At 40.0% G+C, this 25,935-nt stretch overlaps 1 protein-coding gene across 16 annotated transcripts in view; it reads right to left on the bottom strand.

Annotated features, from left to right (window-relative positions):
* Nucleotides 1-25,935, bottom strand: part of PLCB4 (phospholipase C beta 4) — a 411,551-nt gene that overhangs the window by 250,323 nt on the left and 135,293 nt on the right. For all 16 annotated transcript variants that reach the window (XM_055373250.2, XM_055373236.2, XM_055373235.2 and 13 more), the window contains one exon: nt 13,393-13,455. The gene's annotated coding sequence lies outside the window, so the exon portion shown is untranslated. The remainder of the gene's footprint in view (nt 1-13,392; nt 13,456-25,935) is intronic.

Raw genomic sequence — 25,935 nt, 5'->3', positions numbered from 1 at the left:
CTGGGCTGGCCTGTGACTTGCCTTGGCCAATAGAATTGTGGCAGAAATTATGGCATGGTTTTGCTCTCGTACTCTGGGTACTTTGTTGCTGTCATGTGAACAAGCCCAAACTACTCTGCAGGAAAGCAAGAGACACATGGAGAAGAAATGAGCCATGCCAGCTAAGACCACCCTACACCACCCAGCCCTCAGCATACTTGGCAGTTGAACAGAGACCCATAAGAGAGCCCAATGGAGACCAAAAGAACTTCCCAATCAAGGCCAGCCCAAATTGCTAACCCAGTGAATTGTGAGTTAAATGAGGGGCTACTGTTTTAAGCCACTAAATTTTGAGGGTAGTTTGTTATTTTGTGAAAGCTAACTGAGACACTGGTCAGTCAGGGAAATCCTTTCTTTGCCATTTTCAGTCTACAGATTCCCCTCCTAAAACTTTTTCTTAACTTCATGGCCCTGAACTTTGACCCACTTTTCTGGTTCTTAGTTCCTGCTTTATCTATGTTCTCCTTTACCCCTATACTGCTTATTATGGACAAAATTGTATCCCCCACTGCCCTCAAATTTCATATGTTGAAGCCTTAACCCCCAAGTACCTCAGAACATGATTGTATTTGTATTTGGCTGTATCTTTAAAGAGGTTATTAAGTTAGAATAAGGCTGTTGGGGTGGGCCCAAATCCAGTGTGATTGGTGTTTTTATAAGAAGAGGAAATTTGGCACAAAAAGAGGCATCAGGAATGTGAGTGTACACAGCAAACACCACGTGAGGACAAAGAAAGAAAGCAGCCATCTGCAAGCCAAGGAGAAAGGCCACAGAAGAAACTACACCTGCCAACACCTTGATCTTGGACTTCTGGCCTCCAGAACTGTGGGTTTAGGCCATCCAGTCTATGGTATTTTGTTATCAGCCCTAGTTCATTTTCATTACCAGTGGAGAAAAAAAGTGTAATACATTTCCCAGCTTTTTTCCCTGATAATCACTCTGATAATTCCTTTTTAACCTTCAAAAAAAATGTTAGAGGGCAGGGAGTAGGGGGAGGGAGAGCATCAGGAAGAATAGCTCATGGATGCTGGGCTTAATATCTAGGTGATGGGATGACTTGTGCAGCAAACTACCATGGCACATGTTTACCTATGTAACAAACCTGCACATCCTGCACATGTGCCCCTGAACTTAAAATTTGAAGGAAAAAAGTTTTAAACACAAAGAACCCAGATTTGTTGTAAAAACTGTTTTTAGATGTATTAAAAGGTACCAAATAAAAAAAAAAAGTTCACCACATCTTGAGAAAACAAAATAAAGAGGTAAAACTTCCAACTCCAATGGAACCTTGAAAGGGAATCCCTGTTGACAGTTTGGTATTTCTCCCTGCAGCATGCACTTTGGTTACTGACCTTCCATACTGCACAATAACCTCCATGAAAGGCACTGAGCACAAGCAGGAGACATGTGGCCTTTTTCTGGCTGCACTGCATCCTAAAATCCTTCCTTTGTTTGCAGAATTTCTGAATCAATTTTAGTGGCTAAAAAATGACAACTACTCACACTTGTGATAGATTTGAAAGCACACATCCACTGAAAGGAGCTTCATTCTGTACCCGTTTAATGCGATTTTACTGTTGCTAGTCCTTCCACTCCCGTAGGGAAATAAACTCTCACAGTGGATGAATCAGACAGGAGACTGTAGTCCACACTTCCCCTGGAGATCCTTAAAAAAGGCTGCTTTATGGGATGACCTTTAAGAACCACTCTTTTTGTATATTAAACAAAAATAATAGCTATCATTTATTAAACACTCACAATGTCTTAGGCACTCTCTAAGAGCATGGGGTTTGTTTTATTTTGTTGTTTGCACCAGATGAGAATGTTATCCTCACAGCGATGCCAAAAGCTCCTGCCAAACCATGAAGACCAAGGACTTAGTGGTGAGCTCTGGCTGGCCCGAGTCAGGCCTGTTGATATCAGCTTCCTCTTAGGAATCTGCTTCTCAGCATTCTCTCCATCTCAGCTTTAGGAGGTTCTGCATGGGCCCAGAAGTCAACCTTCTCTACCCATGAAGATGGCCCTGGGCCTTCTGCCCTAGCCCATTTCTTCCTTCCTCCTTTAGTTTGTCTAATCCAAGAAGTTCTCCCATTATAGTTACTGAAGTGTTTCACTCAGTGCTCTAGGCTCAGCAGTGTCTAATACATATACACATAAACACATAAACACACATATACACATAAACACACATATGTACCTACTTCTAATTGTATTTTGATGAGGGTCAGCTGAAAAATACATGTGTCTCCTTCTTATAGCTTCCCATTGTCAAGGTATCCAGTAGTTAAAGCAGTTTTCTATCTCCACCCCCTAACCCCCAGGAACAATCTCTCAGCTTCCATTAGATGAGGACTTTAAAGACCATCTGGAAGTGCTTAAAGAGTAGTTGCTGAGGATCCACAGATAAAAGTTCCTTCCAAAAGGAAAATCCTACATAGTCTCCTCTACTCAAAAAAGGAATGGTCTAGAGGTCAAACATACTGGAAACAAATGTGACTTATCCCAGGAAAATCACCTGCCTTCTTCCTTACTCTCTCTCATCACAATTCTGATTTTTTTCCTGATTTTGATGCCTGTATCACAGCTTTCTTTTACATAAGAGAAAGTTGTTTTCAAAATTGCTTCTATAATTGAAGGCAATAACTAGTACAGGCAAACATATGCATAAATCAGGACAGTGTCTAGTTATCACTGCAAATGAGAAGCTCATACATTTGCTCTTTTCCAAAAGGCTGCTGGAATATGGCCCCTTGGAATTCTAACAAGCAGCTTTAACTTAGCAGTCTGTGCACTGGCTTTGCTTTGAATACCACTGATGCAGTTCTCATCAAGGTTTCCAGGGCTTCTAGAATGTAAAACTTTAAGCAAAAGAAGCCCTTGGATTGTAGCATGCCTATAATAACCCCATATGCAATCACATGATTATTTACTGGAGTTGCTGCTTTCTCCTGAGCTATAATACCATAGTTGAAAAATCACTGCAGGACAAAACAATAAAAGTATTACATTTTTATTTATAAAATAAAACTCTTCCTTCAAGAGGAGCCCCAAGTAGCCAAAATAATAATGGAAAAGAACAAAGCCAGAGGACTCACATTTCCTGAATTCAAAACTTACTACAAAAGACACAGTAATAAAAACAGTGTGTCACTGACATAAGTATAGGCATACAGAACAATGCAATGGAATTTAGAATCAAGAAATAAACCCACAAATCTACAGCCAATAGACTCCTGACAAGGGTGCCAAGATGATTCAATCTTGGAAAGAATAGTTTCTTCAATAAATGGTGCTGGGGCAACTGGATATCTACATGCGAATTAATGAAATTAGACCCCTACCTCACATCATATTCAGGATGGCTCTATGACTTAAATATAAGGGCTAAAAATCATAAAACTGATAGAAGAAAACACAGGGTGTAAATCTTAGGGTAATTCTTCATAAACTTGGATTCTTAAATATAACAACAAAATATGAAGGGATCTAACATATGACAAGAAAAGTGGGAAAAAAAGAAAAAATAGATACATTTGACTGTCAAAATTAAAAACTTTTGTGTATCAAAAGATGTTATCAAGAAAATGAAAAGACAGTCTACAGAATGGGAGAAAATATCTTCAAGTCATATATCTGAAAAGGATCAAGTGCCCAGTACATATTAAAAAAAAAGTCTTACAATGAATTCAACAACATCAAAAAAGCAGACAACCCACTTAAAAAATGGGCAAAGGGCAGAGAAGAGGTATAAATGATCAGTAAGCAAGTGAAAAGGTGAACAATAGCATCAGTCATTAGGGAATATAAAGCAAAACCACAAGGAGGTACCATTTCATACCTACTAAGAAAGCTCTAACTTAAAAAAAAACAAACAAAAAAAACCAAAAAATTAGTGTTGGTGAGGATGGGAAGAAATCAGAACACTTGCTGTTGCTAATGGGAAGGTAAAATGATTAGAATCCACAGAAATGTCACTGTGTAAAGTCCCAGGGACAGAGCACTATTAGGTAGGAAAAGGGTCCCAAAATGAGAATAATGTGATACAGTGAGCTCCTCAACATCGGTGCCTTGCAGACTCTTAATTCCTTTCTACTTGTACAGAAGAAAGAGCAGAAGCCCACAGAAGAGGAGGAATAAGTGAATTCACTAGAAATTAGTTCTGAGCCTCATGAAAATCTTGTTTTATAATATCAGCATCTATAGGAAAGGAAGGAAAATGGGGACGAAGATTCTCAGTATCTGCAATAAGAAAAGTCCTATATATTCACCATCTCCCTGTCAATACTTCCAAAACCAATGAAAAAGGTAATACTGTGCTCATTTTACAGATGGGACAACCCAGGTCCCAGGTTTCAGAGCTCACATTCTTCCCACCACACTGTGATGTATCCAGCCACGTGACAAATTTAAAAATCACCAAGAGCCATCATTCAGTTTTTCAATAAACTTCTACTTGCTCAGAAGAGTGAGTTAACTTCTATTTTTCTATTAGCTCAGTATGGGCTCTTTAACATACCTCCAATGCAAAAATGTAACGGCATCTATCCAAATTCTAGACTGCTTTATTATTACATGAGGAGTATAAAAAAACACAACTGTTGCAACAGTTTCTTACAGCTTATTTTTCACAGGAGGATTGCTTCCTCCCAGCTACCTGAATGGTCACTATAAAACCACCAGTCCTCCAGCCATATGGAAAGGGTCAGGAGATCACGTCAGCACTTTTACCAGCAGTGCCTCTGCAGTCTTCCTCAAACTGCTCTCTTCCTGCTTTTGTGACACTTGATTCCCCCCACAGGCCACAAAATATGGAAAGGAATGAAGCAGCTGATCTGCAAGGTGGTTGCAGCCAAGGTCACCGGCCGGTTCCTCTCCTGGGAGGGTTTATTTTAGTCTTCAGTCCTCGGCAAGCTGCCCTTTCCCACCTGAGGACAGCAAAGACAAGATGCCTGCTCTTCTTTTCATTTCAGAAAAGTATAATAGTTAAGAACTTTTCAAATGCAACAATTTCCAATAACTTTAAACATTTTATTGATATATCAAAAAATAATCCAGGGAGCTGAACTGGATTTATATTGTTCCCTCTCTCTTATAGAAGCAGATAAAACAAAGCAAACATGCCCAATGCAGGGGAAAAAATCCATATTTCAGTTCTGGAAAAGATTCAGAATGCCCAATTTAACATGGGAGTGTGTGGAACAGGTGAGGAAACAAGAAATCCTATCTTTGGAATAAGTTCTTACTATTGCCACCACAAAGGCCCTCAGGAAATGACACAGAAAAACAACCGTAATACAATGACTTCAGTAGCATACTCACAAGCAATATGTGACAAGCTCAAAGAAACTACAAAATCTAAGGGCAACGGCTAGAATTTTAGACTATTTTTCTAGACTCGACTGTTACATCTTTTCCAGGTCCCTTAAACCTTGAAGGTAAACTGAAGGTAGAACAATTAACAATGCTAATACAACCTTTTAAAAAGTTCACCTGAAAACCAAGACAAGCCTTAAGCATTTGTTAAGTAGGAAATGAACATTTTGTTTTCAAATGTATCCCACTACTATAATTTATGGTTAATGCTTCTCTTCTCTAACTTTTTCTTTTACAAAGTTGAAAAAAATTAATATTATGTATATTTATACAGCGTAAGTATATACTATGTGATATATATGGGTAGTATACCCATATACTTACCAGCTAGATTCTACAATGAACACTTTATGCTACTAGCTTTTTTGAATATCTAGCCCTTCATTCATCGGTCTATCCATCCATCAGCATTTTTGAATCCATTTCATAGTAAATAAGTTGCAGAACTCAGCATGCTTCACCTAAACTCTTACACAGCTGGCATTTCAATCTTTTCCAGTTGAAAGTATGACTTCACAAAAGAAAGGAGGGAAAAGAAAGCAAGTCAATGCTCACTATGCACCTAGTTTCAGAGCCCATGTTGAGGTAAAGATGAGATTGTGGCAAAGGAGAGGGATTTTCCTATGAAAACCAGGGGGAACAGTATTTGGTAGAATGTTGAGCTTAGCAACTGTTAGGAAAGTTCTCTCTCAAAGGTCATGGTGTTGGCCCCATGCTTTTCCCCTTTCCTTCTAATCACCTTGGGAAGAGAAACCCAGTTGGCCAGGGACAGCAAGAGACAGAGCGAAGGAGAATCAACCTAGAAATGGAAAGATGGTGAGAAAAACCTGGCAGTTGGCCAAACCGAAGAATTCTGTCTTCTGGAGATGACATCCTTAGGTGGAAAAGGTAAGACAAGTCTTTTCAGTAAGACCAGTAAGGGGTTAGAAAATTCTTCCTCCTTTTTGTTTTTGCTCCTTCTCTCTCTTCTCTCTCAATTGCTCCACAAATTAAAAAATGAGAGGAGAACAGCTGGGGTTGGTGTTTGCCCACTGCTTGGGAAGGCCTCTAACAATAAAGAAGGAAGATAATGAAAAATAAACAGAGGGCCAGGGTTGGCCATTTAGTGCGTAAGCAGAAGACTTTACATTTTGTTAAGGACTGTCCAGTCCAGCTTACTGGGTAAGGAGAGAAGAGAGAGCCACTGTATAGAAGGGTGCCCGGGAATGAAAGCTATGCTCATACCACAGCGCTCCCAGAGCACAGCTCAAGAGAGCAAGATGGGTACAGGAGTGGCAATGGAGAGGGTCCCTGAGGCAGATGATATTGCCCAAAAATAGTTGCAATATTATCTTCGCACATTGTGACTTCAACACTCCTGTCTCTGAGAGTTGAACCCATAAGTCTCTTCCCTTTGAAACTGGGCAGACGCCATTTTGCTTTCCAGGATTTCAGGTACCCAAGGTCAACTACAGTCCAAAAGTACGAAATGGAAAATTCCCGAGATAATTCATAAGCTTTAAATTGTATCCCATTCTGAGGAACACGATGCAATCTCTCACATCCAGAAGCATCCTTTTGTCTAGCTTATCCATGCTGTACACTCTAGCTACCCACTCATTGGCCACTAGTAGTTATCTTGATTATCAGATGGAAGAAACGTAACATATATAAAATTTGGTACTTAACACAGTTTCAAGCATCTACTGTGGGTCTTAGGACATAACCCCTACAGATAAGAGAGGACTACTGTAATGAGACAGACGTGACCATGCATGACTTCCAAGGCCAAGTCATAAAGCAATGCTGCTTCCACCTGGTTGGACAGAATAATCACACTGAAGCCCAGGCAGGCTGTCCCCCTGCTCTGAAGCTGCCATGCTATGAGAATAAAGCTGCCCATGAAGAGAGACCACATAGAAAAGACCACATGAGACTGGGTGAGGAGGAAGAAATGCTGAGCCATACCAGCTGCCTGCTCTTCCAGCGTCAGCTGCCACCTGACTGCAACTGCATGAGAGAACCCAAGCCAGAAATGCACAGCCGGGCCCTTCCCTAACTCCTGACCACAGAAAAAGTGAGAGGTAAAAAGGTGACTGCTGTTGTTTGCAGCCACTATATCTTCAAGTGACTTCTTACACAACAATAAATAACCAGAATAGGTCCCAACATATATACTATATCATGGTGATATCTCATTTCATGTACTGCAAAATTCGACTCTTTGAGTCTGGTATCAGTTTGGCCACTAACTATACCTTTCTCATTGTATATGTAACACTCCAGCCCCATGAGTTTGCATAAAAGTATTATACCCAAACTTTTCTAGAATCCTCCCCCAAAACACACTATATACATATATAGATTTTTTTCCCATTGAAATTCCCTCCCTTTCCTCTTTAAAATTTTTCTACTTTCTACCCTCCATTCAAGGCCCACTATCTTCTAAGTGACCTTTGAAGGTTATCAGTGACATCTGAGCTGCCAAACCTAAATGTTTTAATCCTAATTCATGTACAACAGGGCACTAAATCCAAAAATGGAAGTAGCAATAGCACCTCAAGGACAGATCAGCTCACTCTCTCTGGACCACGGTGCTGCCTCATTTCCTTACTGAGTAGTGTTACCAAGCTGGGAGATTCAGAAGCACTGACTAAGAGTCTTATTCAAACAGAATAAGGCCTTTTACCAGAGTTTCTCTATAATATTCTAAAGTTGCACTGGCCAATATGGTACCACGAGCCAAATGTTGCTTTTGAGCACTGAAATATGGCTAGTCTTGAAAGCCGTTTTAAGTACAAAATATTCAGCAGACAAAAAAAGGTAAAACCTCCATAATGTTTACATTGATTAAATGTTGAAATAATTATTTGGATATGCTAAGTTAAATATATAACTAAAATTAATTTCACCTGTGATTTTGGACATTCCAGCCTCCAGTTTAGGCTGCTATAACCTCTTTCTTTTTGCTGTCTTAATGAAGCTACAAGAAAATTCAAAATGTTCTACGTTGTTCACATAATATTTCTATTGGACAGTGTTGGCTGGTCTAGGACATCAGGTGAACAATCATGAAATTTTGTGCTGTACTGAATCGAAGGCACCCAAGAGGGCTGGGCACAGTAGCTCATGCCTGTCATCCTGGCGCTTTGGAAGGCTAAGTTGGAAGGATCACTTGAGGCCAGGAACTCCAAACCAGCCTCGTCAACATAGCTAGACCCCATCTCCACAAAAAAAATTTTACAAATTAGCCAGGTATGGTAGTGCATACTTGTAGTCCCAGCTTCTTAGGAGGCTGAGGCAGGAAGATAACTTGAGCCCAGGAGTTCCAGGCTGCAGTGAGCTATGTCAAGCCACTGCACTCCAGCCTAGGCAACAGAACCAGACCCTGCCAAAATAAAATAAAATAAAATAAAACAAAATAAAATAAATAAATAGAAGGTGCCCAAGAAACACTATATATTTCCCTTAAATGCTTATGAAAAGAAAATACTTCCAAAGGCAAAGGTGAACTATTAGGAAATAAAATAAAGGATGGCTAAAAGAGATGAGAATGAAGAATAATGAAGTTAACCTGTGTGCCTGGAAATGTTCCTAGTAAGAATAATCTCCAATCATACAATCACATGACATCCTCACCTCTTCTTTCAGGGCACTGAAATCATTATCCATGATTTTACTAAGGAAAGCTTTGAAATGTCAAGTTTTCTATTTCTAAAACTCTAATATATGTAGAAATTCTACTCACTGAAAATTACCTAGGTGTCTCCCAACACTGCAATTACTTTAGGACTTAGCTCTTTGAACCAGTAGCTGACTCCATTCTCAGAGGAGGAAAAATAATCCTATGCAGCCTCTGAAAGTGCTTAACCTACACCAGGAAATGGGCTAAGGATTAAAAATGTGCCCGCAGGAGTGAGGCAGGCAGGAAGATGGAATGTGGATTGGTAAAGCAGACACTCTAGTGTCCTGCCCAGATAACACTGGGTCCCTTTAATCGTCTTGTGTGCCCTTTCCCAGCTTTTGTGTGCTTTGCTGCTAAGGGATGGTACCAACATTTCTTAAGAAAAACCTTCTTCAACCACCAAAGCTGCTTCACATGCAGATGAAGACAGCAGAGGTGCTTGGAAGTTTATAGCCCTCTCTTACCTGCCCACAGTCAGTGACTGATGCAGGAGTGGAAAAGCCCAGCTCCATTGCCTTGATGTGGAACAGACTCTAGGGAGCAATTATGTTCCAGAGCTGCCCACTGCACCCCCCAACTCTGCCCCCAGGATCAGGCTGGGGCAGGCACATTGCTTGAATCATCCCCCTGCTTGGCTTCTTCCCTTTCTCTTCCCTTCCCCCACTCACTAGTTTCTCCTGGGAGCCCTGCCTTGATAAACCACTTGTGCAGAAATCCTCTTCTCAGTCTGCTTCTGGAGAGCTCATCTCACGACTCTTGGCATGCATGAATGTGCTCTAAGAAAATGTGAAAGAAACCACAGGTTTTTGTGCTTGCTATTGTTGTACCATGGATAAGAGCTTCTGTAACACTCAAGAGTTTGAAATAACTAAAGTATTTACAGGGTAATAAGAAGGATCCTCATTTCTATAGAGCACTGCAGCAACCTTAGGCCACAGATCTTAGATCAAGAAAAAAATATGCTAATAGCTGGTACAACATATCTATGTCTCCAAGGTGTAAGAGAAGACAGGACAATGAGTAAGGCTCTAAAGTAGAGGCAAAATGAAAGAAAAGTCAACATTAAGTTTGGTGAGCTGCATGCCTAACACTAATGTTATAAATTCTGTATATAATTAATATAAATATTTTTTGAGATGGAGTCTCGTCTGTCACCCAGGCTGGGGTACAGTGGCGCAGTCTTGGCTCACTGCAAACCTCCGCCTCCTGGGTTGAAGCAATTCTCCTGTCTCAGCCTCTCGAATCGCTGGGATTACAGGCATGTGCCACCATGCACAGCTAACTTTTTTTTGTATTTTTAGTGAGACGGGGTTTGACCATGTTGGCCAGGCTGGTCTTGAACTCCTGACTTCAGGTGATCCGCATGCCTCGGCCTCCCAAAATGCTGGGTGGCATGAGCCACCATGCCCGGTCTATAATGAATGTTTAATTAAAACAATTTAAAAGGAAGAAAGCACCCCCAACATTAGATAGGTTTTTCAGAAGAACAGTGTATCTTCCAAACTAAAATGCCACAGGAGAGAAGTTATCAAGGGTTGTTTACTTTCTTTTCCTGAAACTTGAAAGCAGTTTTTGATTGGACTAAACTAAGGCATTCCTCTTCAGCAAGAGCCAATCTAAAGCTCCCAATGCAAAGGTCACTTAATGCAAGGGTGAGGATAATTCATCCAAAAACAGTCATTTTGTTCTCTAAATAAATATTTTCTATTTTAGGAGTTTATTGACCAACACTGTTTTGTTTTGTTTAAAAAAAAAAGCTAAATTGAACGTGACATATAAGCAAGATTCAAAATATACCTTTTGCCTTTATAGAAATAAGAACATATTCTGAATGCCTACTCTGCATATAAATAGGCCTTAAAAAATACATTTAGAACTAACATAGAGTCAGAGCTGCTCACCGTTGGAAGTGTGGGGAAGTAAAGCAGGCATTTCAAGACAAAACCAGAAATGCTCAGGTTCCAGAGTTTAGATGTTTCCAATTTTGAGTATGGGAAGATATTATAGAAGAATCAGATTTTAGTTCAGTGTTTTAAAAACAACTCACAATTCAAGATATGTAGCAAGTGAATGATGCTAGAGTAGAGGCCAAATGGTTTTATTTTTATGAGAGGATGGAGGGACATATGGAAGGATTCTCTGGAAGGAAGGCAAGTGTAACATAAGCAACCAACCACCAGGTGACATCTGGGGCTCCAAGTCTAATCAGGTCCTATTGGGTGAGAACGAGAGTACACTGCCCATGTATTGTTTCAGCCCCAGGATCTGGAGCCATCCAAAGCCTTTGTAAAAAAATTTTTTTTTTCGGAGTCTCCCTCTGTCGCCCAGGCTGGAGTGCAGTGGCGCCATCTCGGCTCACTGCAAGCTCCGCCTCCTGGGTTCATGCCATTCTCCTGCCTCAGCTTCCTGAGTAGCTGGGACTACAGGCGCCCACCACCATGCCTGGCTAATTTTTTGTATTTTTAGTAGAGACAGGGTTTCACTGTGTTAGCCAGGATGGTGTCAATCTCCTGACCTTGTGATCCACCCGCTTCGGCCTCCCAAAGTGCTGGGATTGCAGGCGTGAGCCACCGCGCCCAGCCAAGGCTTTGTAAAATTAAATGCATGGCGTTTATACTCCTTAACGTAGAGGAATTTCTTCTTTGAACTTAAAATATTTAACAAAACTTCTGAGCTCTGCTGGGGTTCTTTTTTGGACTCTTGAATCAAGTGTTTATATTCAATAAGCACATAATTCGTCATAGGAACCATTTATAAATACAGCTGATGAAAAATGACCTATTTAAGGATAATACAACTCTTATATAGAGAAAGTGGATAGTCCAGATTAATGTGATGAAGGAGTGGAAAGCAGATGATGTGTCCACACTGATTTGAAGTCCCTAGAGAATTATTCAGTCCCTCCTACTCCCCAACTCCTCTTTGCCTACTAAGACATGGTTTATGAGTCATCCTTGGGGAGTAGTAAAAGATAGTGCACTTGACTAAAAATAGATAGGAACATTCAATAATAAATCTACTTTCTGGATATCTCTTGTCATCATTAAACACTGATCACTTAGAGAAGTGTCAGGTTGTGCGATTCTTCCTTCCCCTCATGGAAAGGCCGGAAGAAAATCAGCCACAGGCACTGCCAGAAGATAATGAAGTATCTCACATGATGTGCAACACGCTGGAGGAAAAAACTCTGCCATTAAATGCCAACAGCCCAGAGGAACAGATCCTCCAGGAGGACCTATTAGGAGAAACAATAAAGTTGCTGGTTCACGCCATTACTATAAAATGACCTCTTGTTCCTGAAGGTAAGAAATGATACATAGTCCAAATGCTTTACTTGTAACAGCAATTAAAAAATAGCAATTTGAGCCAGGTTCGGTGGTTCATACGTGTAATCCCAGCACTTTGGGAGGCCGACGTGGGCAGATCACGAAGTCAGGAGTTTGAGACCAGCCTGACCAACATGGTGAAACTCCGTCTCTACTAAAAATGCAAAAATTAGCCAGGCGTGGTGGTATGCACCTGTAATGCTACTCAGGAAGTGAAGGCAGGAGAATCGCTTGAACCCAGGAGGCAGAGGTTGCAGTGAGCCGAGATTGCCCCACTGCACTCCAGCCTGGGTGACAGAGCGAGAATTCCGTCTCAAAAATAAATAAATAAACAAACAGCAATTTGATGAAGGGATTATAAAAGAACATGTCTCATATTCACTAGGATTCTGGCCCTGGAATACAAGTATTGGCAAGTTACAGTTTATAAATAAAACAAATCGGCCATATAAAGATATTTCCAGTTCCCCTTTTTGCGTTTCTTTAAAGGTTTGTAAAATGAACCATTAGGGGAGCACTCGAAGAATTTATTTACATCATCCCCTGGTAGTTCCCCCAAAATGGAGGATTTTTGCTGATAATGTGCACAGTTGTGATTTTTCACATCAGTAGGAATCTTCTTAAGCAAAATATGCACAGGACTGAAAACAAGTCACATAAATATTTCTCCCCAGAAAGAATTGTAGACAATGATCGCTTCAAAAACATGTGATGCTTACTAAATGCGGGCAACACTATTGCAGAGAGCAAGTAGAAAATCTAGCAAAGGGTAAAGTGCCCAAGGTTAGTAGTGAAATTAATAAACTTGAACCTAGAAAGTGCTGGGAGATCCTGCTTAATGCTCTGCCGCATCAAGGAAGATGTCTGTGAGTCAGTTTTGAGAGGCATTTCAGAAGCAGCATCAGCCAGAATGAAGGGATTCATCTTACAGACTGAAAGTTCTAGAAACTTACAACCAAAGACTCTCCACACAGGCGGTAAAGTACTCACCGGGCAGCTCTGGACTGACTGCAGGTGATGTCCACTTCGTCAAACTCACAGCAGCACTGTCCTCTGAAACAGACACAGACAAGACAAATCGATGTAAAGGACTTTTAGAGTTTTCATGGAGAAAAACAGTCCTTTGCACTTCAAAATCAGAATCTAATGTAAATTTAAAAACGTCAGAAAAACAAAAAAAAATTAGTGGCGTAAGTTGCAAACAAATGACACAGACACACAGTCATCATATCAGAATTATTACTGCTACACTCAGCCAACAGAGTTTATACACTCTCTCTACAATGCTGCTAATATCCTACTCACCCTCTTAATCTATTAAAATAATTAAGCAGCAATAGAACAACAAGGCTATCTAAAACCTTCTCAAAGTAAATATAATTATCTTTTCCTGATTAGCAGTACAATGTCCTTAGATGAACTGTAATTGGAAAAAACTCTTTTTATAACAGAATTACATCTATCTGCAAAGAGAGTCTTTTTTTATGGCTGTTTCCGTATTGTCTTTGTTATTAAGTTGTTTATGTTGATTCTGGATTTGACATTGGATTTCTGATTTGGCTGAAATCTAGACTTCAGGATCTTTTCAAGGTGGAGTGGGAGGAAAAGTTCCAGGTGGTGTCAGAAGTACACAAAAGTGGCCGGGTGCAGTGGCTCACACCTATAATCCCAACTTGGAAGGCCGAGGCAAGCAGATCACTTGCCTCAGGAGTGGAGTTCAAGGCCAGCCTGGCCAACATGGTGAAGCCCCATATCTACAAAAAATACAAAAATTAGCCAAGTGTGGTGGTGCGTGCCTGTAATCCTAGCTACTCAGGAGGCTGAGGCAAGAGAATCACTTGAATCCAGGAGGCAGAGGTTGCAGTGAGCAAAGATCATGCCACTGCACTCCAACCTGGGCAACGGAGTAAAACTCCATCTCAGGCCGGGCGCAGTGGCTCATGCCTGTAATCCCAGCACTTTGGGAGGCCGAGGCGGGCGGATCACGAGGTCAGGAGATCAAGACCATCCTGGCTAACACGGTGAAACCCTGTCTCTACTAAAAATACAAAAAATTAGCCGGGCATGGTGGCAGGCACCTGTAGTCCCACCTACTCGGGAGGCTGAGGCAGGAAAATGGCGTGAACCTAGGAGGCGAAGCTTGCAGCGAGCCGAGATGGCACCACTGCACTCCAGCCTGGGTGACAGAGAGAGACTCCATCTCACAAAAACAAACAAACAAACAAACAAAAAACTCCATCTCAAAAAAAAAAGAAGTACACAAAAGTAAGGGGAAGCCCATTTCCATATGGTAAGAAGGCAGAGGCAACTGATGACACCTGGGAAAATTGTGTCTATAAAGTGTGAATTGAAATTTGTGAAGGTCACGATCTATGTATAGAGATGACTACAGCACAGTCCTTTAATAAGGTCTCAGGTAGGTTGGTACATTCATATAATACAAGACTACACCATGAAAAACAAGAGAGGAAATCTGTACCTATATGAAAAGACATAGAAACAAATTCTCAGGTCATTTTATTAATTTAAAAAGTCTGAAGTAGTGTAGTAATATGGATACTATGGCTCCATTGTGTTAAGACAAACCTCACTAATCTATATGTAAATACACAGACATATATATCGTTATACACAAATAACGCATCTGGAGGGAAAACAAGAAACATTGAGTGTGGCTACCTCTAGCTCCCTCTAGGGGACCAGTACTAAAAGGAGATATTTAAAGGGTAAGGTCTTTGATTTTAACCTAACATTTAACTATTATGTAATATTTTACCATGAAGCAAATTATTTTTATAATTAAAATGGAAAAAAGCCAATTCACTCCAAAGTCTCTACAGAAAGCAACATCCCACTTCAAATATACAGAATTAGGGAATACACAGCATCACGTACCCTGACTTTACTAATTTAGTGACTATTTACTATGATGCAGGCTGGCTCTAAGCATGGATTGAATCATCATTTATAATCCACATAAAAACTCAAAAATGTATGTACTCTCATTTTATAGAAAAGGGAATGAAGAAGTTGAATATTCAAGAATCCCACAAAGCTGGCATTCAAACCCAGGCACCCTCACCCATGTTTAGCCCCTACAATGCCACTTCTTCCATGACATTTACCAGATTTTCAATATTACATTTATATTTGTAATTATGTATTAATAATGAAGATACGACTCCCATGAAGACAGGGATTATGTGTTATTGAAAACCACTAGGTATTTCCCCAATACCTACCATAATGCCTGGCACAGAGTAGATGCTCAATAAATCTTTGTTGAATGCTGAATAATTAGGTGGCCTACCTACAGCTGGAATATTAAACTATATGACTCTTTTATGTCTCCTGAGGCTATGAAACAGGCCGAGTTCCCAAAAAGCTCATTGATTAATGATCCTGCCATACCATGCTCCTCGTTTTGAGAAACCACTTGCTGCCCAAGTCATTTCGTAATCAAAGACTTAGAGACTGGACACATGTTTTCCCTTCTCTTCTTTAATTCCCTAGCAACTATCTAACATAAACTGCCTCATTGTTCCATAAACCTTTCTAATTCTAGGCATATATAAGATATTGCAACATGTGGGGAAGGCAGTGTTGAAATACTTAGCTACAAAGAAGTTAAGCAGTATAAGCAATTTGTCATGAACTATTTAGCTACTGGCATATCATAGCCAAACTATTGCAACTGACTTGGAGTTGTAGTAATATGTGAATGAAGACTCCAGCATACCAACTTTTCCTTTCAAATACTATTATTCTGGGTCATGAAGGGATTACATGGGGCTTTGGTAAAGAAGGGACTGTGTGCATGAGTGTGTGTGTGAGAGACAGAGGCTGTGTGTGTGTGTGTATGTGTGTGTGTGTGTGTGTGTGTGTCTGGGGTGTTTATGTATGTCTTCCCACGTGTTTTGGTCTTTCAAAGAAGAAAGATATTTTCCCATAATAGGTAAACAAAATTGCAAATCCCAGAGTTGTATCAGTGTTAATGCAAACAAAAGCTGTTTCATTCAACAAAGGTATCAAGACCATTCAATGGGGAAAGACAGTCTATTCAACACACGTTGCCAGGACAACTGGCACAAAGACCACATATGGTATCTCACATGCAAAAGAATGAAGATAGGCTCCTAGCTCACAACATGGACAAAAATTAGCTCCAAGTGAATCACAGAAGTAAAACTATAAAATTCTTAAAAGTAAATATAACATAGGAGTAAATCTTTGTGATCTTGGGTGGCACAATCCTTGTGACCAGAACAATGGTTTCTTAGGTGTGACACCAAAAGCACGAAGAACAAAAGAAAAAAGAAGATAAGTCGAACCTCTTTAAAAACTTTTGTCCTTCAAAGTACACCGTCAAAAAAGTGAAAAGAGAACCCACAGAACAGGAAATCTGATAAAGAACTTTTATCCAGGATGTAAGAACTCTTAGAACTGGACAGGAAAAAGACAAATAACCCAATTTAAAAATGGGCAAATGACCTGAATAGACATTTCCCAAAAAAGATATACAACCATGAAAAGATACTTAACCATTAGGGAAATATAAATCAAAGCCACAATGAGACACTGCTTCATAGCCACTAGAAAAGCTATAATCAAAAGACATAACAAGTGTTGACAAGAATTTAGAGAAATTGGAAACTTCATACACTGCTGGTGGAAATGTAAAATGATGCAGCTGCTTTGGAAAACAGTCTAGCAGTTGCTCTAATGGTTAAAAATGAAGTAACTGTATTACCCAGTAATTCCACTCCTAGATATGAACCCAAGAAAAAATGAAAACATATATCCATATAAAAATTACATGTAAAATTTCATAGCAGCATTATTCATAATAGCCCAGTTGTAAACAATCCCAATGTCCGTCAACTGATAAACATATAAACAAAAAGTGTAGTATGTTCACATAATAGAATATTATCCAGCAATTCAAAAATGCAACACAGATACACATGACTACGTGAATTAACTTCAAAGAAACATTACGCTGGCTGGGCATGTTGGCTCACGCCTGTAATCCCAGCAGTTTGGGAGGCCAAGGTGGGCGGATCACCTAAGGTCAGGAGTTCAAGACCAGCCTGGCCAACATAGTGAAATCCTGTCTCTACTAAAAGCACAAAAATTAGCTGGGTGTGGTGGCACACACCTGTGATCCCAGCTACTTGGGAGGCTGAGGCAAGAGAACTGCTTGAACCTGGGAGATAGAGTTTGTAGTGAGCCGAGATTGCACTGCACCACTGCCCTGCAGCCTGGGTGATAGAGTGAGACTTTGTCTAAAAAAAAAAAAAAAAAAAATTATGCTAACGGAGAGAAGCCAAGCACAAAGACCACATATGGTATGTTCCCATGTATATGAAATGTCCACTACAGGCAAATCCACAGAAACAGAAAGCTGACTAGTGGCTCTCTATGACTAGAGGAGCAGGATGGGATTTCTTTTTGGGGTAATGAAGATTCAAAGGTTAGACTGTGTTGATAGTTGCACAATGCCACGAATATATTAATACTAAAAACCACTGAATTGTACATTTTAAGTGAGTGCATTTTATGGTATGTAAATTATACTTCATGAAAGCAGTCTTTTAAAAAAAAGGCTATAATACACATAGTGAGTTTGCCAGTCAGCTTTTTCCAAAAATGAGAAAACACTCACATTCTTCAAGAAAACACAGTAAGTGATAACATTTATATATATTAAAAAGTCTTATTGTGATTCTTCAGGGGATTCCTTGTCATGGAAAACATCCAATTTTATTTTACCCTGACAAAAGAAAAGCATACATATGGAACTGCCTTCAAGCCATAAGAAAACACCAATATTTTACTGTAAACCACCACTAATCGTGCCACAGTGTTTTACATAGTCTTATTTCAAAGCAATGGGGAACTTTAGCCAAGGGTGAAGCTTTTATTTCTCAGAGGAGGAAGAAACCTACAAATATTTAAAGGTGACATTGCCATGCCTGTTTTAGTGAATCTATATAGGTACTGAACACAAAAAGACTAGCATGTGATGTCCTCCCCCAAGATATTCAATATTTAGATTTTGTTTTAAAGTGAAGAGTAATTGGGCAAGGTTGAACAAAAACAGATCATTTTACTCTGACTTAATACTGAACATGGAAATGATTGTTTTGCAAGCACACAGAATGTTGGAAAGCAGTTGTGTCAGTGAGATTGTGCAGTATAACAAAGACTTCAAACTTTTATAGCTTAAATCAATAACCACTTATTTTGGTGTTCTCTAGTTTGCAAGAGAAGCAAGAAGGCAGGCCCCAAAGCACAAGCACTTCCCAAGCCTCTGTTGTATCGCATTGGCTAATATATCATTTGGCAAAACTAGTCACATGGTCAAGCCCACATTCAAAAGATAGAGAAATGGTCCCACCTCTTGATGGGGCACTGCACCCTGCAAAGGCATGAATGTACAGTGGGGAAGACCTTGTGGACGTTTTTACAATCGACCATAGCATTATTTCCCAAAGCGGAACACACTCCCACTAATGGTCCATGAAGAGATATTTTACGGTTTATTACACTTTATTATTAATGGTACAGTTTCCATGTACCATCTTAAAATACAGATATTTTACAATGGTACATGGAGAGGTAATGTAGAATGCGTGGGCATTAGCACTTACCTTCTATTTATAGAAAATGGAATCATTCTTCTATTTATAGAAAATGGAATCATTCTTCTATTGAACGGGTACATAACTTCTATTGGGTACATAACTATAATTATTTACAGCTACTTATAATAGTAATGTTATCACATTACCATCATTATTTATCATGGTTGTATTTTCTTTTTAAGCAAATACATTTAAGTGGAAAAGATGAGTCATAAGTTCAGGTAAAACTCAGATTTGGCCAAATCCATAAAAGTGATTCAGGAATAACCCAAGTTTAGAACCTAGTGGGGTAGGACAATGCTTCTCAAACTTTAACATACAAATCACCAGCATATCTGGTTAAAATGCACATTCTGTTTGACTGTAGGTCTGAGGCAGGGCCTGAGATTCAGCATGTGTGAAGCTCAAGCTCTCAGGTGATGCTGACATGACTGGTTCCAATGCATGCTGAGTATCAAGCACAGAGATGAAGGGCAAAGACCTGGCAGTCAGAAGAGCTGAGCACCATCATTGACCAGCTATGCAGTTTCAAGCAACTGTCTTCACCTCTCAGAAACCAGCTCCTATCTGTAAAATGCAGGTGGTGTTAGGACTCATCTTAGACGTCAGGGTCAGAGTGAGACGAGATAAGAGGAGCAAGGCACCCAAGCAACACAGAAGGGATCAATGCCTGCTTTGTTCTGTAGCAGCTAATGACTTCCATAAAAGCCCTCGAATGAATCGCAGGTTAAAAAAAGAAACTGGATGGGCCAAAAGGACACTGTGTTAGCCCAAATCATACCATGCCTAGACATTAAAAGTAATCAAATCTTAGAAACCAGTTTCGCCAATGCAGTCATATTTTCTATATCCATGTAAGGTATTAATATGTTTATGTTTCCTCAAGTTCGTGCTACAATATTTATTGAGCACCTACTGTGTGCCAGATGCTGTTCTCAGTTTGAGTATATGGCAGTGAAAAAAACAGACAAAACTTCTAGAACTCATGGCACTCACCCCCTCCAATTCTCTCAGTCTCTGGAACTGCCCCCATATACTAATTCTGTAGGCTGCATTCACAGAGAGGCTGCCCATGGGCCTGATCTGGCCACATATATGTTTATATGAATCCATGGTGATCTTTTAAACTTTGAGCCGGTTATTAACGTTAAAAAATGAGACACTACACATAAATACACAGACTCCCAGCTTCTCTTAGAAATTTGGATGATGTGGCAACAGAATGCTGCAGACAACTCAGCCACAGCTGAGAGGCATCTGTCCCCTCAGAGAAAGCTTGGGTTTTCAGATCCCCACAGCCCCCACCCTCCAGAGCACTTCCACCCAGCCAACTCCGTCACCTATGTTCTCTCACTGACCCAAGTGAGTGATCCCTAAATGAAAGCCCTCATCAGCAACATGTATAAGCATGGAAGGGAGGGGATTCCAACTTCCTATTCTGTATTTTTTCTTTGCCGTCATGCAGTAAACACCAAGAAAAAGAGCTACTTTAGCCATTCATTTCCCCTCCCGAGAAAGCATCTAAACTCTGCCCAGAAAACTTACCTCTATCTGTCATTTACTGTAGCCAACTGGCTCTACAATGCAAAACAGGGCTCTTTAGAGGAGTTCATTACAAGTTTTTTATGGGTGTTATTTTTCTCTAAATAATGGTAATGGCTTTGCAATTGCTAACCTACATTCTTTTGCCTGGTTTCCTTCGTGTATTAGTTTTCTACAGCTGCATAACAAATTGCCACAAACGTAGTGACTTGAAGCAACACACATTCATTAGCTCATAGCTCTGTAGGTCAGGAGTCCAGACATCGTTTCTGGGTTTTCTTTTTCTTTCTTTTTTTTTTTTTTTTTTGAGACAGAGTCTTGCTCTGTCACCCAGGCTGGAGTTCAGTGGCTCGATCTCAACTCACTGCAAGCTTCGCCTCCCGGGTTCACACCATTCTCCTGCCTCAGCTTCCCGAGTAACTGGGACTACAGGCACCCGCCACCACGCCTGGCTAATTTTTTGTATTTTTTAGTAGAGACGGGGTTTCACCATGTTAACCAGGAGTTTCTGGGTTTTCTGCTCAGCATCTTACAAGGCTAAAATCAAGGTGTTGGCTAGGCTTCATCCTTTCTGGAGGCTCAGAGAAATAATGTGCTTACAAGTTCACTCAGGCTGCCGGCTGGGGGCCACTCTCAGCTCCTAGAGGCCATCAACATTCCTTGTCACATGGCCCCCACCATCTTCAAAGCCAGTCATGGAGAATCTCCCCTGATGGAATCTTTCTCTCTGAATCGGTCTCTCCAACCCCTTTTAGGGTCCACCAAGGACAAACTTTTATTCTTAAAGTAAACTGTGCCATGTAACATAACCTAATCACAGGAGTGACATCCCATCATAGTCACAGTCCTGGGGATCATACAGGAGGTGTAAACCAAGGGGCAGTAGTCTCGGGGGGCCACCTTAGAATTCTGCCTGTTACACCTAACTTAGCATGCATTTGTCATCTATGTAACTCAGGCTTGACTCTGCAGCTATGTCACAAGAAAAGCTAACTGACCAGCAAAGAGGCTAAATAAAACCAGTCAGTACATTTTTAACAATTCTCCCAAATGTTCTTGGACTTCCATATCTAATGCAAAGAATATCTGTACTCTACCAAGTTCTAAATCTATAAGAGATGTTTCTCTTCTTTACCTTAAACTAAACCTTATGAAACTAGATGTCTAGAAAAGTGACATTCTTTAAAAGAAGCAGCAAACACACTCAGTACCTAGAAGGACCAAAAATTTGGGTTTCCTTTGTTTTGCTTTGTTAGGACAGGGTATCCAATTAATAACATGGGCCAAAATGTTTTAATTAAATTAGGTTATATTTTGTACATGGTGTTAACCAATTAAACTGCTCTTTCATTCAACTGAGTTGAGTATTGGGAAGTTACACAGAGGCAGCATATACATAACCACACTAATATTTAAAGTAAAAGCAGGTCAAGTGTGGTGGTTCACGCCTGTAATCCCAATACTTTGGAATGCTGAGATGGGAGGACTGCTTAAGCCCAGAAGTTTGAGATCAGCCTCGTCAACATAGTGAGACTCCATCTCTACACAAAATACAGAAAATTAGCCAGAAATGGTGGCACATGCCTGTAGTTCCAGCTACTTAGGAAGCTGAGGTGGGAAGATTACTTGAACCGGGGAAGTCAAGGCTGCAGTGAGCTGTGATCGTACCACTGCACCCCAGCCTAGGCAACAGAGCAAGACCCTGTCTCAGAAAAAAAGAAAAAAAAAAAAGATAAAAGTTTAAATATAATTAAAATCCTGCTTAATATATCCACTAGTACATGGCTTATTAGATAAGACTTAAAAAAATGAGAATCCTCAAGAAATCTCCCTTCAGAAACATGTTTGGTTAGACAGCAAAACTGTCAGAAGCAAATAGTAATCACTACCAATCAATGAGAAATTACTATGTCCAGGTACCACTCTCAGTGTTTTATGTATATTAACTCATTATATCTCATCAAACTCTATGAGATAGAAATGGTCTATAGATGAGCAGACTGAGGCACAGAGTAGTCATCTCACTTATCCAGAGTCATATGACAGGTAAGCAAAGGAGCATGAATTCACCCCTGATGCACTGGCCCTGGGACCCTTCCTCTTAAGGCAACTGTCTGCGTATCCCTCTGTGCTTCCACAGTATAAAATAGGGGCTATTTCTGCATCTATTATACAGCACAAGATGGTGGCCAAGCACACATGCATTGCACTCAGACAGATATGGCTCATGTCCATGACCAAGAGGTGAGTGAGGCCTGCAGCCCTGGAAAGGGGTACATTTCTGTAATTTGCATTAAAATACCCTATATACCAGCAGCTGCCTTGTTCAGCAAGTCTATGAAAATCTCTTTAAAAAAGAAAATAATACAAGTATTCCTCTACCCGTGTTTCATTTTGAAAGAGGAAAGAGAAAAAATATAATTGATTCCTTTTTCTCTCTTTTCTTCCTTCTAAACCCTCTTCCACTATGCACCATTTTGAAATTGAGAGATTATGAAACAATGAAAACACAGCAAAAGCTAACACTAGAAGCAAGTAAGAAACATGACTGGATCCCTTTCCTATTGTGGAGCAGATGGTGGGCCCTCCTCTAGGTAATGAGAAAGAAAAAATCTATAGTTCAATAACCTGAAACCTTTTCCATCGATTCTATCCCCCCCATAGCAATGGCAGCACGACACCACGTGCCACCAGCCACAGGCAGCACAGACCCTGAGAAACCATGCTTAGCAGTTGTACAATAGTAATAGGTCACTGGAGGTAGAGCTGGGGTGGGGAGTACAATACTAAATCTTGACATTTGCATTCAAGGCAGATTTGCTTTCAATGACTCATTTGCATGACTAGGTTGGACAAGTCCTTGTGTTAGGACATTTACTCAGTGATGTTTCTTGGTACTTGTAAGATGCTAACCAAGGACTGTTAATGTACTAGGGCCCCTTGCCTAAGGAGGTAAGAGACTAAAACTATACTTTAATCAGTCCTCTTCATGTTCTCCTACAGTTCAATCTCAGCCCCAGTGTCCTGTTGGTTACATGGCTGAGATCACAGAAATGTATATTTATTTTGTCACAGAAACCTCCTTTAATCTGATGCTTTGTGGTATCGTTTGTTTTGGGTATTGGTTTTTGGGTTTTGTTTTGGTTTTTGGTTTTTTTTTAAGACAGAGTCTCGCTTTGTCTCCCAGGCTGGAGTGCAGTGGCACGATCTCGGCTCACTGCAAACTCCGCCTCCCGGGTTCAAGTGATTCTCCTGCCTCAGCCTCCCGAGTAGCTGGGACTACAGGCACCCGCCACCATGCCAGGTAATTTTTGTATTTTTAGTAGAGATGGGGTTTCACCATATTGGCTAAGCTGGTCTCGAACTCCTGACCTTGTGATCTACCCACCTCAGCCTCCCAAGGGTATTGGTTTTTATAGGGTTTTGTTAGAACATCTCATGCTATATAATTTGACTTAAAATAGCCATCCATTGTATCCAGAACTCTTGAATACATTTGAGATGAGACATAAACTTCAAGGTCCTTGGCTACTTGTGGTTGTCAACGATCCCTCAGAACATCCAAGCAGGGTCTTAGTTTCAGAAACTTGGATGTGTGCCAACCCAGGTAATTATTCTCTGCCTACCTAATTTCCCCAGGCAATTTTAATTGAAAATGGTATTCTCCTTTACCTCAGTTCTAATCTGCTCTGAAGCGTCCCTGTGTCCTGTTTCTTCCCTCCTTCATAAGCTAACTGAGCTGGTTTCTTTTTGAAGCTTCAGTTGAAAAAGAAAAAAGTTTCTGGAGCTCCCAAGAGGGAAAATATCAGATAAATATGAGCCGTTTAATTAGTCTCAAACCAGTGTGCTGAATGCCATGGGAGTGGTTGCAAGATGCCCCTCTGCTGCCTAACCTGATGAAAAGTTTCTTTTGTGGATAGAAATACAAAGGGTTTCTTACTGAAAAACTGACCAAAAAAAAAAAAAAAAAGAAAGAAAAAAAAGGCAGGAGGAGGGATGTGGGAGGGACACAGATAATTTTACTCTCTTGAAATGATTTTTTTAAAGCCACTGCTCCCTTGCTTATTTCCAAATAACCTGATTTAAAGTTAGCAGAACAAAACACACCATTTAACACAGCAATACCTAAAGTTCCATGAAAATCTGAACAGAAATATGCTTTTTAATTACTTCTAACAAACATTCCCTTAAACCAGTGCTGACCAATAGAAACACAATGAAAGCCAGAAATGCAAATTACGTATGTAATTTTCAGCTTTCTAGTGGCATCATTACAAAGGTTAAAAGAAACACGAAATACTACTCAACAATAGAAAGGAAATAACTATTGATAACACAACTTGAACGCATCTCAAGAGAATTTTGCTGAGTGACAAAACCTCATTTCAGAAGTTACATACTATGTGATTCCATTTCTATAACACTCTTGAAATGACAAAATTATATAGGTAAAGAACAGATTAATGGTTCCCAGGGGTTAGAGAGGAGAGAAGGAAGGGAGATGGCTGTGGCACAGAGATCCTTGGGATGGAATTCCATTTCTGACTGTGGTCGTGTCATAATGAATTTACAAAGGTGATTAAATTGCATAGAACTAAAAACACACACACACAAATGAGTGCATGTAAAACTGGTAAAATCTTAATAAGGTCAGTGGATTACATCAACGTCAATTGCATGGTTCTGCCACTGTACTGTTGTTTTGTAAAATATTACCAGTGGGGAAAACTGGGTAAAGGATATATGAGATTTCTCTGTATTATATTTTACAACTGCATATGACTCTGTAATTACCTCAAAATTAAAAGTTAAAAAGGTAAATTTAATTTTAATAATATACAGATGCTCTAGATTTAGAATAAGGTTACATCCTGAAAAATCCATCCTAAGTTGAAAATATGGTAAGTCAAAAATACATTTAACATACCCAATGTGCCAAACACCATAGCTTAGCCCAGCCTACCTTAAATGTGCTCCGAATGCTTACATTGGCCTACAGTGGAGCAAAATCATCTAACACAAAGCCTATTTTATAGTTAAGTGTTGAATATCTCATGGTTGTTTACCCTCGCAGTCACACAGCTGACTTGGAGCTGTGGCTCACTGCCACTGCCCAGCATTGCAAGAGAAACTCATCACATATGCTAGCCTGCAAAAATATAAAAATTTGAAGTATGATTTCTAAAGGATGTGTTACCATTTTTGCACCATTGTTAAGAGAAAAAATTATAAGCAGAACCATCATAAGTCAAGGACTGTCTATATTTTATTTAACTCAGTATACATAGAATTTTAAAATATAATCAATGTACATGTAATCAATATAAAAATTATTCAGATATTT

The sequence above is a fragment of the Gorilla gorilla genome, chromosome 21, assembly GCF_029281585.2.
Source record: "Gorilla gorilla gorilla isolate KB3781 chromosome 21, NHGRI_mGorGor1-v2.1_pri, whole genome shotgun sequence".
In the NCBI taxonomy this organism is placed as follows: domain Eukaryota; kingdom Metazoa; phylum Chordata; class Mammalia; order Primates; family Hominidae; genus Gorilla; species Gorilla gorilla.
Note: the sequence above shows the minus strand (reverse complement) of the source record. Positions and strands in the feature narration are given on the sequence as shown.